General features: G+C 35.3%; 1 protein-coding gene and 1 long non-coding RNA gene across 2 annotated transcripts in view; both read right to left on the minus strand.

Moving 5' to 3' along the window:
• Positions 1–18072, minus strand: part of Atg5 (autophagy protein 5) — a 298800-nt gene that overhangs the window by 243869 nt on the left and 36859 nt on the right. The gene's annotated exons all lie outside the window — the stretch shown is intronic.
• LOC141399835 (uncharacterized) lies at positions 13613–17073 on the minus strand. The gene is made up of 2 exons (XR_012411978.1): positions 16226–17073; positions 13613–16045 (listed from the first exon to the last, which is right to left on the minus strand). It is a non-coding gene; the product is annotated as an uncharacterized lncRNA (long non-coding RNA).

Consider the following 18072-nt stretch of genomic DNA (forward strand, 5'->3'; position numbering starts at 1 on the left):
AAAAAAATAATTCTTAGTTTGTATCCTATATGACGAATTTTTCCGCTGTAACAAACATTTTGAATAAAATTATTTCTTAAAACATAAAAGAACACACCTCCACCATTCCGCTGTATATCATATCTATGTATTTCATTATTACCAAACTCTCACAGATTGTGTTTAAATTCTGCTCTGAGTTTTAATCTTGTTTAACATTTTTTATTTTTTTCTCCGAAATGTAGTATTTAACTTCGAATTATACCGCGAGTTTTGAATATTTTTGAAAACAAATTGCACATCCATAGAATTTGACATGTTCTTTCTTCGAATCAAATTAGAAAACACGCTTTATTAAAAGTGCAAAAATCGACTTTTTGCCTAAAAAAACACTAGGTAAGCATTGGTGCAAAATGTCATGACAAAGAAATGGTGCAAGATGCCATAACAATGAACTGATGCAAGTTGCCATAACAATGCACTGGTGCAGATGCCATGACAATAAACTGGTGCCAAATGCCATGACAATGAACTGAACTTTGCTTCAGTCATATTTGTAAGCCTTTTTCTCCTTAAGAACAGCGAAAAATGGCAAAAAAAACAGTTGGGTTTCGAAAAATTTGAAATGTTTAAAAGCAATTTGCATCTTGACATTTATAAAATGGTGACATGATTTTTTATTTTTGTCGTTGGGCGCATCCACTGTGCGGCTGTACCAATCTCTTAGTTGTGCCAACACGACTCTCGTTTGCGTTGGCATCTGTTGCTCTTTAATCAATCCCACGACGCACGTATTGCCGCTTCCATACAAAAGTGGACAAAAATTGGAGGAGTTCATCTTTTTTTTAATTTTGCCTGTTAGGGTGATGTGGAGTTCATCTAAGTTGATGGATTTTTTGCACAAGTACTTATGATGGCATAGGAATGAAAAATTTCAACTTTGGCCCATATCGGTTCAGATTTGGATATAGCCCCCATATACATATATGTTTCCCCGATTTTGGTATAACTCGGTCAAATTTGATCGAATAGTGTTCAAATTCAATACGTGTTATTTTATTAGGCCCCTGAGTAGCTTTACCGATCTTCACAAACTCGGTCAATTTTAATCGAATAGCCTTCAAATTTAATAAGCGATATTTGCTTAGGCCCCTGATCAGTTGTGACATATTGTGACATAATTATTCGCAATTGAGTTACATCGGGCGAATTTGTATATGGGAGCTATATACAAACCGGAGACGATTTTTGCAAAAATCGGCAAAACGAAACAGGGGCCTAATTGACCGATTTCGACCGTAAGAAATATTTATAATTTTTTATTCCAGTGCCCTCATAAGTACTTGTACAAAAATTCGTCAACCTAGGTCAACTCCTTCTATTTTAAAATGAAGCTGCAACACAGTCATTAAATAAAAGAAAATGTATAGTTTTTCATTAATATCAAATTGACTTAATGAGTGGATATATCTCAGAAGGTTGAAGGGATGGGCAGAAAGTTTGTACACATTTTGCTTCGGAAGAGATGCCCAATTAACGGAAACCATGAGCCAAGGTGGCAATCAAAAGATCTACTCTACGAAATATTAAGAATTTATAGTTTCTATCAAATCTAAATTTTTAAATCTTGATAACGGTACTTTGCACATGTCCAGTTGATGTCAACTTATGTATAAAAGTTAACATCACATTTTTCAATTTTTGTCCACTGCGGTAACACTGTGCGACGGCCGGTTCTATGTACCGGATTGACCCGAGGAAACATCTTCTCGGCCAGGGGCCGCCCCCTCAGCAACTACTTGTTCGTCTTTGGAATTTTGGTAGTTGATATTGTTTGAGCTTTCTGGATCCCTTTTATAGACATTCAGAATAATGGCTATTACATATTTCCTAATGATGTCAGCGGGGAAGTCTCCTTAATCATTATTATGACCGTATGGTCGTAGACCCATACTTATATATACCAAAATGAATGTCTCGCCGAGCTGAGTCGATCTGGCTATGTGTGTCCGTCCGTCAGTCCGTCCGTCCGTCTGTCCGTCTGTCCATCTAAACCTTGTAATCACGCTACAGGTCGCAATTTTGTTCGGATCGTCACGAAATTTTGGATGTTGATGGGGGTCTCAGAGGGGAAGAAGCCTATTGATTTTGGTGATGGTCGGATAATATTTAGGGGTCGGAATGGGCAAAAAACTTATGTGGATAAAAAGACAACGTTTTTTTCCAAAGCGAATATCTCAGCTTCTATACGGGGTATACCAAAAGCAAAACCCGACAATGAAAGTAGAAAATATCGCCTTTCTAATGATGTAAAGTAGGTTCTCGTAGGTGATCAAACAACGAAGATATCACAATAGTCGCAAATAAAACCCAAATTTTCATTTTTGCAATTTTAATTATAATGACGAATATCACAGCTTTGGTTGGGGACTTTCCAAAAGCAAAGTCTGACTATGAAAGTAGAAGATCCCGCCTTTACAATGATGTAAACTAGGTCGGCGTAGGTGACCAAATAACGGAGATATCGCAATAGTCGGTAATACATCCCATTTTTCCACTTTTTTGTAAATCACGCTACAGGTCTCAATTTTGATCGGATCGTCACGAAATTTTGAGGGTTAATGGGGGTCACACAGATGAAGAAGCCTCTTGATTTTGGTGATGGTCGGATAATATTTAGGTCGTAATGGGCAAAAAACTTATTTGGAGAAAAAGACACCGTTTTTTTCCAAAGCGAATATCTCAGCTTTAATATGGGGTATACCAAAAGCAGAACCTGGCCATCAAAAGTAGAAAATATCGCCTTTCTAATGATGTAAAGTAGGTTCTCGTAGGTGATCAAACAACGATTATATCGCAATAGCCGCTAATTGAACCCAACTTATTATTTTTGCGATTTTAATAATAATGACGAATATCACAGCTTCGGTTGGGGATCTTCCAAAAACAAAGTCTGACTATGAAAGTAGAAAATTCCATCTTTACAGTGATGCAAAGCAGGTTGGCGTACGTGGCCACATAACGGAGATATCACAATAGTCGGCAATACATCCCATTTTTTCATTTTTTTGTAATCACGGTACAGGTCGCAATTTTGATCGGATCGTCACAAAATTTTGGGGGCTAATGGGGGTCCTACAGAGAAAGAAGCCTATTGATTTTGGTGATGGTCGGATAATATTCAGGGGTCGGAATGGGCAAACACTTATATGGAGAAAAGTCAACATTTTATTTCAAAGCCAATATCTCTGTTTCTTTAAGAGGTATATCAAAAGCAAAACCTGGAAAGGAAAATAGAAAATATCACCTTTACAACGATGTGAAGTAGGTTGTCATAGGTGGTCAAACAACCGAGATATCGCAATAGTCGGTAATGCATCCCTTTTTCCATTTTTTGTGCAATCACAATACGAAATTTTGATCGGATCCTCACGAAATTTTGGGGGTTGATGGGGTCTAACAGAGAAAAAAAATTGACCTGTGTTAATGAAGACATTCAGAGCAAAGGCGCTAAGCTATCCCAATTTTAATATTTTGAATTTTATTATGAACAGGGGTAGTGGTGTGGGGTATCACACAGTCGGCCCCGACCCGACTATAGCCTTGGCTCACTTGTTATTTATTTTTTAATTTATTTATTACAGTAACCTAGCCCATAGGGCCATGAGCGGTTCCAAAAAACATCTAAACGTTTACTCGCAGTTTGCTTATATCTAACAATATTTCTTTGTTTATTAAAAATAAGGAAATTTGTGATTAAGTAATATTTTTTAACACTAAATTATAATAAGGAAAAATAGTAATATTAAAAATTGAATTAACATCCCAGTTTTGCAATATAACACAGTAGAAAACAAATGAAATATGAAAACAAATGAAATACGGTACAAAATATAGTACCCAGAAACAGGGCTGCCAGATTATTTTTATGAAAAATCGTCAAAAATTAAAATACGCACATTTAGATATATTTTTTATTGAAAGAAACATAAAATAAGTTCTTAAGCATGTTATTAAACTTCAAATCAGTAAATTAAACGAAAAAGTTATACATTTTGTTCAAGTCGGGTTTAATCAATGGGTCATAACAATTTGTCCCTTGCATGCACACCTAAATATAATTGATCATTAGTTAATATATCTGATTATTATTTACCCACTTAGCGCCGACATGTTTTTTTTAAAAGAAAACTTAATATTTTATATGAAAATTATATTTTTCAGACATTTTAAGCATTTAAAAAATCGGTTCTTCTTTTAAAAATACCGAAAACTTTGAAGTATATTCATTGCAGGTATATTCTTACATAAATGAGAATCCCTTGCTTTTTGATTAAGAAAATTATCTTACTACATTCCTAACAAGTCCCTAAATTCATATGAATATAACATTTATGATTAAATGTATATGGCATATATAAATTTTTCATCAAAGGGCGAAAATTACAAAAAGTCGGTTTTTTAATTGCTTGCGTTTCAGGGCCAATGGGTGGAAATTTATACGCCAAATTAAATAAACAGACAGATAACAGACAGTACTATAACAGACAATAATATAACAATATTCAAAAAACCCATAAAAATCAATTTTTGTGACGTTAAGTGGGTTTATTATTATGCGGCCCATACACTGTGGGCATGCAGGATAGCATTTGTAATAGTATTAGTAAATTTTGAAGCATTTGTCAATGTATGTATGAATATTTTTTGCAGGATAGAAATCAAAACTATTTTGATTTTGGAAATGAAACCCTTTCATTTCGATGCATTTTGTTTATTTTCGAAATAATCAATAAACAATTATTGAAAATAATAAATATGGCTTGTGGGGAAATTAAATTTTTTTGAAAACTTCAACTAAAGGCCATGTTTTGGAGGAAAATTTATCATTTCTGGAATGTGGATTGAAGGAATGCCACACACTACTCAATCTCACACGTACATAAAGGGTTCATCAGCGCAGCAGTTTGGCAGTAAATGTATGGGCCGCATTACAAAATTACTTACGACTGTATTAGTATAACAAAAAAAAACCTCATTATTTGGGTAAAAATCGTCAAATCGTCATATATCAATTTTTGACCAAAAATCGCCAAAATGACGATAAATCGCCCAATCTGGCAGTCGTGCCCAGAAATTCGGTATTCCAGTATTGTTGTTGTAACAGTGTTTATTATTATGTTAGTATGTTCGTTGGAATAGAAATAAGTGAATTGTGGTAAGGGTTTAATTTCCATAATTTTATGGGTTTTATTGGATTTGGCACTTTTTTGGGAGTTATTATGATAGTAGAGGATAATATCTATCCACTTAGTAAAAATGAAGTCATTCCAATACTATAGAGATAGGAAATACTGTGCTATTGAAGGTCGTTCAAAATACTGCACGGATGGCCTATTTTTCCCCTATACTTTCCACAGTTACTTTGACGTTTTTAGCCGAGCCCGTCCATCTGTCCATCTAAACCAGGGTTTGCTACAGCAAATTCACAGCACAGGTTCTACGCTGACGCTGTGAAAGTGTCGCAGCATAGCACATAGCCATAACATCAAAAAACAAAAACGAATGCTATTGCTGTGCTTTGCTGCGAACATTTTTACATAAAATGCTTTGGACTATGCTGTGGCTATGATAATTTTACAGCATGCCTGCTCATACAAATACAAAAATATTTTATTATTGTGTTGGTTTTGAAACACAAACATTTTGATAGCTTCCCAACATACCATTCAGTCTGATTTTATAAAATTTACGAATAAAAACATTCTACAATACACGGATAAGCTAATAATTAGCATACACATTCATTATTTTCAAAAGGATCAAGTTTCGTTTATTCTCCAGTGGCTACACCAGAATTACAATTCTAATATAAGGTTTTTCGAGTAATGTTGGTTTGTTGGGTTGTCTTCTGTAATCGAAAAAATTGTGTATGTACGTCCGTATACCCAGGGCGTGTGTGGTGAAAAAAGTAGAACACATGTATTGTTATGAGAACTACCGAAATACGTCGAGCGTATACTTTTTGTAAGTTGAAAAAATTTAACTTTGACAGAACGTTATTGTTTGTATGTGTGTGAGTTTTGTATTTTAAAAACAAAAGCTAAACAAATCATGAAATACAATTAATTGCAAAGGAAAATTATTTGTGGTCAAACAACCGAGATATCGCAATAGTCGGTAATGCATCCCTTTTTCCATTTTTTGTGCAATCACAATACGAAATTTTGATCGGATCCTCACGAAATTTTGGGGGTTGATGGGGGTCTAACAGAGAAAAAAATTGACCTGTGCTAATGAAGACATTCAGAGCAAAGGCGCTAAGCTATCCCAATTTTAATATTTTGAATTTTATTATGAACAGGGGTAGTGGTGTGGGGTATCACATAGTCGGCCCCGACCCGACTATACCCTTGGCTCACTTGTTATTTATTTTTTAATTTATTTATTACAGTAACCTAGCCCATAGGGCCATGAGCGGTTCCAAAAAACATCTAAACGTTTACTCGCAGTTTGCTTATATCTAACAATATTTCTTTGTTTATTAAAAATAAGGAAATTTGTGATTAAGTAATATTTTTTAACACTAAATTATAACACTGTGAACCGAAATTTTGGGGGGTGGAAAATTCCTATTGGAGATGAAAGCCCTTGGTGAGTATATACAGAACCCCGAAGGACAGATTCGCCGTGAGTCGAACTTTCGCGATATGGCGTGATGAAGTTTTTGCTGGAGACCCTAAAAGCCATCTGGAATCAGCGTTATATCTTTGTTTGCTGTTGTTAAGGCTTATATTTAAGATGACATGTCTTCAGTCAAATGGAATGAGGATTATTTTCGTAGAGCACTTCGACCTTCTATCTCGCTTCCTTCAATGTCCTTTTCGTCCTTTATTTTAAGAGCCGCTATAAAAGTACCACAAGATGACGTTTTTCAGCTTCAAAATGTTCTGCAAAAATGTCGGTCAGAAAATTTTAGGTACGGCTCTCATTGACAACAAATCGATTTTGTCGCGTTTTCGTGGTCGTTTTGTGCATTTACCCTGTTTTTGTTCAGAAAAAGACTATATTTTGTTTTTTGTATATTCGTTACAGAACTTACAAAAACACAAAACACAGTTTTTTTCGGAGCAAACAGGGGTAAATGCACAAAACGACTACAAAAACGCGACAAAATCGATTTGTTGTCAATGAGAGCCGTACCTAAAAATTTCTGACCCACATTTTTGCAGAACATTTTGAAGCTGAAAAACGTCATCTTGTGGTACTTTTATAGCGGCTCTTAAAATAAAGGACGAAAAGGACAAAGAAGGAAGCGAGTTAGAAGTTCGAAGTGCTCTACGAAAATAATCCTCATTCGATTTGACTGAAGACATGTCATCTTAAATAACAGCTTAAACAACAGCGAACAATGATATAACGCTGATTCCAGATGGCTTTTAGGGTCTCCTGCAAAATATACATCACGCCATATCGCGAAAGTTCGACTCACGGCGAATCTGTCCTTCGGGGTTCTGTATATACTCACCAAGGGCTTTCATCTCCAATAGGAATTTTCCACCCCCAGACTTTGAGCTCCATTTTCTTGCACAGTGTAATAAGGAAAAATAGTAATATTAAAAATTGAATTAACATCCCAGTTTTGCAATATAACACAGTAGAAAACAAATGAAATATGAAAACAAATGAAATATGGTACAAAATATAGTACCCAGAAACAGGGCTGCCAGATTATTTTTATGAAAAATCGTCAAAAATTAAAATACGCACATTTAGATATATTTTTTATTGAAAGAAACATAAAATAAGTTCTTAAGCATGTTATTAAACTTCAAATCAGTAAACTAAACGAAAAAGTTATACATTTTGTTCAAGTCGGGTTTAATCAATGGGTCATAACAATTTGTCCCTTGCATGCACACCTAAATATAATTGATCATTAGTTAATATATCTGATTATTATTTACCCACTTAGCGCCGACATGTTTTTTTTTTAAAGAAAACTTAATATTTTATATGAAAATTATATTTTTCAGACATTTTAAGCATTTAAAAGATCGGTTCTTCTTTTAAAAATACCGAAAACTTTGAAGTATATTCATTGCAGGTATATTCTTACATAAATGAGAATCCCTTGCTTTTTGATAAAGAAAATTATCTTACTACATTCCTAACAAGTCCCTAAATTCATATGAATATAACATTTATGATTAAATGTATATGGCATATATAAATTTTTCATCAAAGGGCGAAAATTACAAAAAGTCGGTTTTTTAATTGCTTGCGTTTCAGGTCAAATGGGTGGAAATTTATACGCCAAATTAAATTTTATAAACAGACAGATAACAGACAGTACTATAACAGACAATAATATAACAATATTCAAAAAACCCATAAAAATCAATTTTTGTGACGTTAAGTGGGTTTATTATTATGCGGCCCATACACTGTGGGCATGCAGGATAGCATTTGTAATAGTATTAGTAAATTTTGAAGCATTTGTCAATGTATGTATGAATATTTTTTGCAGGGTAGAAATCAAAACTATTTTGATTTTGGAAATGAAACCCTTTCAATCCGATGCATTTTGTTTATTTTCGAAATAATCAATATACAATTATTGAAAATAATAAATATGGCTTGTGGGGAAATTAAATTTTTTTGAAAACTTCAACTAAAGGCCATGTTTTGGAGGAAAATTTATCATTTCTGGAATGTGGATTGAAGGAATGCCACACACTACTCAATCTCACACGTACATAAAGGGTTCATCAGCGCAGCAGTTTGGCAGTAAATGTATGGGCCGCATTACAAAATTACTTACGACTGTATTAGTAAAACAAAAAAAAAACCTCATTATTTGGGTAAAAATCGTCAAATCGTCATATATCAATTTTTGACCAAAAATCGTCAAAATGACGATAAATCGCCCAATCTGGCAGTCGTGCCCAGAAATTCGGTATTCCAGTATTGTTGTTGTTGTAACAGTGTTTATTATTATGTTAGTATGTTCGTTGGAATAGAAATAAGTGAATTGTGGTAAGGGTTTAATTTCCATAATTTTATGGGTTTTATTGGATTTGGCACTTTTTTGGGAGTTATTATGATAGTAGAGGATAATATCTATCCACTTAGTAAAAATGAAGTCATTCCAATACTATAGAGATAGGAAATACTGTGCTATTGAAGGTCGTTCAAAATACTGCACGGATGGCCTATTTTTCCCCTATACTTTCCACAGTTACTTTGACGTTTTTTGCCGAGCCCGTCCATCTGTCCATCTAAACCAGGGTTTGCTACAGCAAATTCACAGCACAGGTTCTACGCTGACGCTGTGAAAGTGTCGCAGCATAGCACATAGCCATAACATCAAAAAACAAAAACGAATGCTATTGCTGTGCTTTGCTGCGAACATTTTTACATAAAATGCTTTGGACTATGCTGTGGCTATGATAATTTTACAGCATGCCTGCTCATACAAATACAAAAATATTTTATTATTGTGTTGGTTTTGAATCACAAACATTTTGATAGCTTCCCAACATACCATTCAGTCTGATTTTATAAAATTTACGAATAAAAACATTCTACAATACACGGATAAGCTAATAATTAGCATACACATTCATTATTTTCAAAAGGATCAAGTTTCGTTTATTCTCAAGTGGCTACACCAGAATTACAATTCTAATATAAGGTTTTTCGAGTAATGTTGGTTTGTTGGGTTGTCTTCTGTAATCGAAAAAATTGTGTATGTACGTCCGTATACCCAGGACGTGTGTGGTGAAAAAAGTAAGAACACATGTATTGTTATGAGAACTACCGAAATACGTCGAGCGTATACTTTTTGTAAGTTGAAAAAATTTAACTTTGACAGAATGTTATTGTTTGTATGTGTGTGAGTTTTGTATTTTAAAAACAAAAGCTAAACAAATCATGAAATACAATTAATTGCAAAGGAAAATTATTTGTTTTACGAATGAAAACATTTAAGTTTCGGTCGCGGATTTTGTGTTTTAAATGTGATTTTGGACTCAACGTATTTGGGTAATACGGACGCTCAGAGAGCGTTTTTGTGGTAGGTTGCTGAATAATTTTTGTACCTCGCGCTGAGGGTTGGGTATAGCTGTCAAAAACAAAATCTCTCTTTTTTAAATGTGTGAGTGAGCAAATTGACACACTCCGACAGCACTGCTGTTTTACAGGACAGCACATAGCAATAGTCATGGAATCAAAAAACGATTGCTGCGCTGAGCTATGCGTGAACTTTTCGACATAGCATAGCATTAATAATATTAACCCATCAAACCCAACTATAGATGTTCAGTTTTTCTACACGCTGAAGAAGTGAAAATGACATTTTATGTATTAAAAAAGTAGAAGTTACAATCAATCAATTGATTTTTCGCTTTCGTATAGTGCAAAATGCCGTCTAAACAATGGTTTTATTAAAGCGATTTGGGCAAAAAAGCTTATTTGGAGAAAAAGTCAACGTTTTTTTCCAAAGCGAATATCTCAGTTTCTATAATGGTTTACCAAAAGCAAAACCTGACATTGAAAGCAGAAGATATCACCATTCCAACGATGTTAAGTAGGTTGTCGTAGGTAGTCAAACAACGAAGATGTCACGGCAGTCGCTAATGAGGCCCAACTTTTCATTTTTGCGATTTTAATATAAAGTTTAAACTATTGATTCGCGAAGAGATCTTTAAAAAATATTATTTTTTTAAAAGGACCAAATAAATCACGAAATCATGATCCACGACACGTCTGTACATTTTCAGAACACATGGTGAATATTTATTTAAAGAAAATGTCTTTTTAGTTCAAACCGGATATTTTTTGTGTTTAACATTTCCTTAAAAAAATAAAAAAATATTTTTCTGCAAGGAGGGCCCCTTCAAAAAAGTGGTATAACTCAAAAAATCGCACCTTTGTATATTATATAGTTGATTCAGAACCCTTTGCTGAAGATATTCCCGGTGGCAGAATTTCAGACAAAGTTGGACAATTTTATATAAGTCTATAATATAAAACTATATTTTAAAAAAAGTTCTTAGGTTGTATCCTATATGACGAATTTTTCCCCTGTAACAAACATTTTGAATAAAATTATTTCTTAAAACATAAAAGAACACACCTCCACCATTCCGCTGTATATCATATCTATGTATCATTATTACCAAACTCTCACAGATTGTGTTTAAATTCTGCTCTGAGTTTTAATCTTGTTTAACATTTTTCATTTTTTCTCCGAAATTTTGTATTTAACTTCGAATTATAGCGCGAGTTTTGAATATTTTTGAAAACAAATTGCACATTCATAGAATTTGACATGTTCTTTCTTAGAATCAAATTAGAAAACACGCGTTATTAAAAGTGCAAAAATCGACTTTTTGCCTAAAAACAACACTAGGTAAGCATTGGTGCAAAATGTCATGACAAAGAACTGGTTCAAGATGCCATAACAATGAACTGATGCAAGTTGCCATGACAATGCACTGGTGCAAGATGCCATGACCATAAACTGTGCCAAATGCAATGACAATGAACTGGAGCAAGATGCCATGACTGAATAATAGTCCTTTGCTTCAGTCATATTTGTAAGCCTTTTTCTCCTAAAGAACAGCGAAAAATGGCAAAAAAACAGTTGGGTTTAAAAAAATTTGAAATGTTTAAATGCAATTTGCATCTTGACATTTTTAAAATAGTGACATGATGTTTTATTTTTGTCGTTGGGCGCATCCACTGTGCGGCTGCACCAATCTCTTAGTTGTGCCAACACGACTCTCGTTTGCGTTGTCAGCTGTTGCTCTTTAATCAATCCCACGACGCACGTATTGCCGCTTCCATACAAAAGTGGACAAAAATTGAAGGAGTTCATCTTTTTTTTAATTTTGCCTGTTAGGGTGATGTGGAGTTCATCTAAGTTGATGAATTTTTTCACAAGTACTTATGATGGCATAGGAATGAAAAATTTCAACTTTGGCCCATATCGGTTCAGATTTGGATGGGGGCTATATACATATATGTTTCCCCGATTTTGGTATAACTCGGTCAATTTTGATCGAATAGTGTTCAAATTCAATACGTGTTATTTTATTAGGCCCCTGAGTAGCTTTACCGATCTTCACAAACTCGGTCAATTTTAATCGAATAGCCTTCAAATTTAATATGCGATATTTGCTTAGGCCCCTGATCAGTTTTTTGCAAAAATGGGTTCAGATTTGGATATAGCCCCTCATATATATCATTCACGCAATTTACTAAAAATCCGTCAATTTTTAATAAATAGCCCTCAAATTCAATAAAGGATCTTTTCTTAGGCCCAATTTCAGTTTTCCGATTTTGACAAAATCGGTTTGGATTTGGATACAGCTCTCATATACATATATTTTCGTCGGATTTTATGTATTCGATCCAATGTATGTGACATATTGTGACATAATTATTCGCAATTGAGTTACATCGGGCGAATTTGTATATGGGAGCTATATACAAACCGGAGACGATTTTTGCAAAAATCGGCAAAACGAAACAGGGGCCTAATTGACCGATTTCGACCGAAAGAAATATTTATAATTTTTTATTCCTGTGCCCTCATAAGTACTTGTACAAAAATTCGTCAACCTAGGTCAACTCCTTCTATTTTAAAATGAAGCTGCAACACAGTCATTAAATAAAAGAAAATGTATAGATTTTCATTAATATCAAATTGACCTAATGAGTGGTCAATTTGATATTAATGTACTTGGATATATCTCAGAAGGTTGAAGGGATGGGCAGAAAGTTTGTACACATTTTGCTTCGGAAGAGATGCCCAATTAACGGAAACCATGAGCCAAGTGGCAAGATCTACTCTACGAAATATTAAGAATTTATATTTTCTATCAAATCTAAACTTTTAAATCTTGATAACGGTACTTTGCCCATGTCCAGTTGATGTCAACTTATTGTACTAAAATGGTATATTTATAGCCCACCCATCAAATCTACATCCAAAACTTTTAATATTATCAACAAAATTTTCGGATTACCCGAAAATATTTTTCATATTTAAAGAGCTATAACTTCATTATGGATGCACATATCAACAAAATTCTTTCAGATTCGGCGTATCTGATGTGTTTACAGCAGGCATGACCAAAAAGAGAACGCAGGAAATGTGAATGTATTCAAAATATTGGCAACTTATAACAGTATGTTAGTAAGTTTGTATTCACGCAAGATGTAAAACAATAACAAATCAAAACATTTGTTCTCTTTTGTACGCTCTTTCTGTGCATTCGGGTCGTGTGCGTGTAAATTGCCGAAAATCATCGGCACCGCCGTGCCAAATGTGACCATGCTTGGTTTACAGTAAGAAAGAAACGTAAACATGTATAAAAGTTAACATCACATTTTTCAATTTTTGTCCACTGCGGTAACACTGTGCGACGGCCGGTTCTATGTACCGGATTGACCGGAGGAAACATCTTCTCGGCCAGGGGCCGCCCCCTCAGCAACTACTTGTTCGTCTTTGGAATTTTGGTAGTTGATATTGTTTGAGCTTTCTGGATCCGTTTTATAGACATTCAGAATAATGGCTATTACATATTTCCTAATGATGTCAGTGGGGAAGTCTTCCCAATCATTATTATGACCGAATTTCGCATACTATTTTTATTTTTTAATTTATTTATTACAGTAACCTAGCCCATAGGGCCATGAGCGGTTCCAAAAAACATCTAAATTTTAACTACTCGCAGTTTGCTTATATCTAACAATATTTCTTTGTTTATTAAAAATAAGGAAATTTGTGATTAAGTAACATTTTTAGCACTAAATTATAATAAGGAAAAATAGTAATATTGATTTGACAATTGATTTTTCGCTTCAAAAATGTCTATGTTTCAAGAACCTACAGTTATTACATTATTTTTACATCTGATTCAAATTGGAGAACCTTCAAAATTCTTTTATATTTTTCCTATGAACATATTTAAAATGATAGCTCCTATTATTCAGTACTTTTTCGACTTTTTTCTATAACAACGTTGTTTTTGTAAAGTAGTCAGTTGTTGTAAATCATGTATATTCCTTGCTTGCTTGGGTTTATGAGGTAAAATAATAAAGGATTACCAGTTTCATATTTAAATTATGCCGCACTTGCTATTTATTTTTTTACACTCGACAACCAAACAATATGCTGGCAAATTGTCACAGGGTCATTATTATATGTTTTCTTTTACTATTGGATAGATTTGAAATCGCAAAATAAACCATTTAAGGTATTAAAATATAAAAAATATAATTTTGACATTAAAAGTTAATGCCGAGAATGTCCTCCTTGATATTTAATGATCACTTTTAACTTTAAGTTAATCGGAACGCTATAAACCTGGTCGTAGAATCCAAACTACAACAAAAGAAGACTTATAATATTGGGGATAGTGTTTCCTCCCTAATTTTTTTTTAATTTTTCATTCGGGTACTGTTTATTTTTTTTTAAGGAAAAACTTTTCTAATAATTTTTTTCATCTTAAAGAGTACTAACTTTGTATGTATAGTGCAAAATGCCGTCTAAACAGTGGTTTTATTAAAGCGATTTGGGCAAAAAAACTTATTTGGAGAAAAAGTCAACGTTTTTTTCAAAGCGAATATCTCAGTTTCTATAAGGGTTTACCAAAAGCACAACCTGGCATTGAAAGTAGAAGATATCACCATTCCAACGATGTTAAGTAGGTTGTCGTAGGTAGTCAAACAACGGAGATGTCAATTTTTGAGCAATTTTGATTTTAGCCCGTTATATTTTACGACTGAAGTTGACTTGCAGATGTCTCTGTTTAATACTTTATTTGCAGAATTGATATCTTTTGTTCCAATGGTTACACTTAGTGTCAACCCCAGAGGTGATGGGTGGTTGCAGTATGATGTTGTGAGATCAGTCCGAGCTCTCAGGGATATTGCATATGCTGAGTGGTGTAGAAGACCTACGGATATTAACAGGCGTATTTTTTGCCTGTATAGAAACCGTTGTAAGGGAGTAATGCGAAATGAGAGAAGAAAATTTTACAATAGAATATTTGGTCCTATGAAATGTTGTGGAAGTCACTCAGATCATTTCGTTATTTGGATAATGTGGATGATGTTCCTGATATTGATGTTAATATTGTAAATGATTACTTCATTAGTGTGAAAGCTTCGGTTATAAATTGTAGACTTGGTGGTACTGATGCCACTTGTGAGCAGGATGTATTTAGATTTTATTGTATATTTATGCATGATGTTGTTGATGCGCTGCGTAAAGTTAAGTCAGGAGCTGTCGGTGTTGATGGTATACCAATAAAGTTTTTCAAAAGTGTATTTCCTTTTATATCCAGTCATTTTCTGCGTTTAGTCAACTGTATCTTTATGACCTCGACCTTTCCGCAGGCGTGGAAGGTAGCGCGTGTGGACTTAATCAGGGATGTTTTTAATGGCTCTGAAGTGGGTATGTTAGTTGGCATTTGGGTTCTCTGTTTCTGCATGAAAGTTGGTGGGCACGTACTTATCTGGAAGATCTAAATTTGTATCTCATAATGGTGTTTGGTCTGAGTGTCGTAGTGTTCGGTGTGGAGTTCCCCAGGGCTCTGTCCTGGGACCCTTACTTTTCATTATGTTTAGTGTTTATTATTGTTTAGAGGCATTGGTGAACGCAAATCTTAACTCGTTGTCCCAGTGGATTGATTCTAATGGGCTTGTAATAAATTGGTCTAAAACTAAAGCAGAAGTTTTTAATAATCATGGCGTTAATTGTGCTTTAAGGATTTCTGTTAATTCGATGGATGTTGAGCTTGCTGATTGCATAACATTTCTGAGTGTTGTTATTGACAGTAGATTGGATTTCAATGTGCATATTGATATGCTCCTATCTCGTGTGAGGTTCCAGCTTTGGAAATTGTACAGCCTTAGTGCATATTTGCCTTTGGATATTAAGAGGAGAGTGGCTCAGTCGCTTTTGATGACCCATGTTCACTATTGTTTGGAAATTATATGTGGTGCATATTCTGGCCAAGTCGAACGAATTCCTAGAATTGTTAAGGGCCTGTTTATGTATGTCGATAAGAAAATGAATACGCAAGAAAAACTACCAAATTTGAGTGTGTTTTTCAAATTTGTTTTTTGTTTTGAAGAAAAGCAAAGGAAATAATATTTCCAAAACTAAGGTTTGGGTGTGTTTCATGCGCACACATTTTCGTTTCGAAATACATAAACTGGGGGTAACTCTATTGTTCGTTATGTGTATGGTTTGTGTCGTTGGGACCATGTATCTCTGTATGTTGTTGATTTTCCTTGATTGTCCTTTGAAAAGTATATAATTTTTCTCCTTCTTCAGTGTCATTATAGTATAATGAGGAATATTGATATCCCACTATGTAGTGACTTTGTAATGTTAAGGTCTTTGCGTAACCCTCAATTATTGTACCCCAGATTTTCGTCCCGAACTGGTGAAAAATCATTTGTTGTTGTTGTAACAGTTCGGTTGTATTCGGAAGCTCTTTCCTGAAAATTATAAAGGAAGAATGGAACAAGAAAAGAAAATGGAATATATTATTAATTAGTTGTGTGAACAGGATTTGATGTTGGCAATTGAAGGAATTGTGCTACTTCAATTGGATGTGACCACAAATCAACAGGGGTTAGATTTGTGGGGGCGGACGGACAGTTGAATAGATGTGAAGTATCGTGAGGGCTTTGATGGCAGGAGGGGCACCTGTTTATGGTACCGGGAACAATGCGTTCTCTGTAGGAATTGAGAATGCTACTGTAACCAGACCTAAGTTGTGCCAGTATGGAACGAGTTTGCCTTGGAAGAAGCCTCTCACTATCCGAAATTGCTGGAGGATGTTGATTTAGGACTTTATTGTTTTTGTACACACTTATGGCTTCGGAGACCGCCAGTTGGTGCACAATGTTCAGGGAGTCCGTTTAAGACAATCGGTTGACGTCCGATGGAATGACGTCTTGGATGTCATCACGGTAACACCTGAAGTCCTTACGGATGCGTCTAGGTGGTGGATCTTCCATCACTACGTGATGGTTAGGGTGACTCGGCTGATGACTAGCCAGCAGGAACTGTCTAGTCAGCAACACATTATGTTGCCTGACTGACAGCATCCTGGTCTCCTCATGAAGATGATCCACCTGTGACATCTGGAAGCAACCCGTAGCAATTCGGAGAGCATTATTTTGCGTCGTCTGCAGGATTCTCCATTGGGTGTCACTAAGGAAGGAAGTCCAAACCGGGGCAGCATAATTGAAGACAGACCGACCGATGGCCTTATAGGTCGTTATCAATGTCTCCTTATCTCTGCCCCAGGAGGTGCCAGCTAAAGCTTTAAGGACTTTGTTCCTGGATTTCACTTTCTGGTTGATGTAGGTGGCGTGCGAAGAGAAGTGGAGAAGATTGTCGAAAACTACCCCAAGGATCTTTGGACTATGAACAGTGGGGATACGCCTGCCTTCGACAAATACATCAAGCTGGTTGTTAACTTCCTTCGTCCAGAAAGTGAATAAGGGCACTGAGGACTTTGTAGGGGATAGCTGAAGATTGCGCTCCCGGAAGAAGCACTCTAGCACTTACGTCGTCGATGTCAACACCGGATGAAATTATGGTGCAGTCATCAGCATACGACACCACCGAAATATCTGCTGGCGGAGGAGGGAGATTAGCAATATAGATGTTGAATTAAATGGGGGATAGTACTCCACCTTGGGGTACTCCCATTTTAATCTTGCGGAATTTGGATTTTTGGCCTCGGAATTCAACGAAGGCTTGCCTACCATTAAGGTAATTGGCAATCCAACGCTTGGCGTCATTGGGAAGGGTGGAATTCATGACGTCAGAAATCAGCATGGAATGGTCGACCGTGTCAAACGCCTTGGACAAGTCAAGCGCTGCTGGTCCGTTTGGGTGGTCGTCGCTGATTTAGGCCGTTCGCAATCTTTGTGGTTATCTCTTGCAAAGCCGTGGTTGTGCTATGAGCTTCCCTGAAACCATGTTGGTGCGAAGCAAGGTGGAAATGCTGTTTCAGGGATGGGAGCAATAGGGACTCTAAAACCTTTGGTACC

The sequence above is a fragment of the Musca autumnalis genome, unplaced genomic scaffold (assembly GCF_047663935.1).
Source record: "Musca autumnalis isolate F117 unplaced genomic scaffold, ASM4766393v1 scaffold_3, whole genome shotgun sequence".
Taxonomy (NCBI): Eukaryota; Metazoa; Arthropoda; class Insecta; order Diptera; family Muscidae; genus Musca; species Musca autumnalis.